The following is a 2,155-nucleotide window of genomic DNA, read 5'->3' on the forward strand; positions in this document are numbered from 1 at the left end:
TAACCAGCTGAATGTATGTGTAATAATAGAATAAAAAATAATCTAAACTAATCATTTGTATTGTAAAATCCCATCACAACCTCAAGATGTTTCAGTCCTGAGCTGCAGTGTTAAAAGAAACAAACAATCTTGTTTTTCTGATGTCTCAGGAATCAACATGCTTGGAGATTCCCAGGCGCTGTGACTCCCTTCCTGTTCTCCCATCCCAGACGATGTGTGAGGCCGACAGGCTTATCATATACTTCCTGGATCTCCTGCTGAGCAGTGAGACAGAGTCCAAGTCACGACCTCACATCACTCTTTTATCTCAGCTGACATGTATTTCCTGTGCCATGACCTCACCTGTTAATGCGCTGACCAGTGTTATTAGAGCTAGATTAGCCCATGACCCAGGAGGGTGGAGTGCTGGGTTGAAGTGTGATTGGGCCAGACAAACTGATTACATTGGGTAACTTTCCTGCTGAAATGTCAGAAAATGAAGGCAGGTCCTTGACTGTGGGTTTCCGTCATGCCTTCATAATCCTTTTAAGTGAAATAGTTGTGAACAGGGTAACACTGGAAATTTATTTTTGTTCTGCTAGCAGCAGTCATGTCCATCCTACCCTTATGTCTTACCATTCATTTGTTCCTTGGAGAATGGTTTCTAATGTTCCAGTGATCCCCTGATCTTTTCTCTTGTGCCAGCAAGCTGCTAGGAGATGTGTCATTTTGATTTTAATGATCCAATGATCTAATGCCACACTCAGGACAATCTTTACATTATATGTCCCACTACTGATAAGGCTGTAAACATCACACCAGTATGTTGTTCATTTTATTCTGGGGTCTAACATGGCATTCTCTGAAGCATGCCAGGAAAATTTAGTTTCAGTCTGAATATATGATATGAATGATGATATTGAAAGATGATGTAAAACTGTTCAATGTGGCTCAATAACAATGTTTTTCTTAACCTTCTCCTGCATGTTAGCACCACGTAGGATTGCCATGGACTGGTGCTATGAACAGTTACAGCAAAATATAATATTGACAGATTTGACTAAAATAACACCATGTTGTGAAAGTAATTAAGTACAATGCATATAGAATACAACTAAAATCTTAAAGCTACAATAATAGAACAAGCTAAGAACACAAAACATGACGTGAGACCTTGTAAAGTTGTTATACTGAAGCGAAAAATAAGCCAAAAATTCACACATCCAGTAGACATAGAGCATCATTAGCCTTCATAGTATGCTGATTGGTTCTGGGCAGGTAGTGAACGATGGGTTTATCAGAGATGTCTCTCTGAAAACAGCTGCTGCTGGAAACCAGGCTGACGCAGCACACTTCCCACATTACACATCATTTGATCCATTGTTTATATAAAAAATATAGATTTGTGCAGCCTGAAAGATATGGTGTCTCCATATGGGGTGGATGTGTGATAAATGGTTAAATGCATGTGTTTAAGAGGATTAATTTCTACAATATCAGCATATGGCAACTACAGTGGTTTAAGGGTGGGAAAGTTCATGGTTAGCGTTAGGGTTAGGAAAAAACCCAATCCAACATGAATTGTTGGACTGTGGCAGGATACAAACTCTCATGCTACCGCCTCCACTGGTGCTGAACAACAAAAGTTGTGCTCATGTTGAATATACAGTTAAAACTACAAAGTAATGATCGACAGATTTTATTCAAAGAGTTCCAAGCCGACAGTCTTTAATGCATGGAGATAAAGAAGCATTCCAGCATCCAATTTTAAAGACAGAATGCTGCACATTTTCTGCTGTCAAATAATACTGTAGTTGCTGGTTCATATCATTTTTGTTTGACAAAGAGTCAAAAGGAAAATACACTACAAAAAAGGCTCAGAAAGTATTTCCTGGGATTCTAACTATAGTAAGAATTTAAAAAGTTTTTGGATTGCCAGAAAAGCACATTTTAACATTACAGATATTGAGAAGTCATTTAGCTACAGAGGAATACCAAGACAACAACAAGGCTAATGTTTTGGTGGCCTCTGAGTTTGGCCCGACCCTCTGCCACCCAACGGAGGAAAACAGCTCATTCATCATAGATCAGGCCTCATTTCTCAAGAGCTGGACCAGCCCTTTGAACTTCCACTGCAAATTTATGTCAATATTATTCACTTGATTATGAAGCAAAG

This window comes from Thunnus albacares, chromosome 19 (genome assembly GCF_914725855.1).
Source record: "Thunnus albacares chromosome 19, fThuAlb1.1, whole genome shotgun sequence".
In the NCBI taxonomy this organism is placed as follows: domain Eukaryota; kingdom Metazoa; phylum Chordata; class Actinopteri; order Scombriformes; family Scombridae; genus Thunnus; species Thunnus albacares.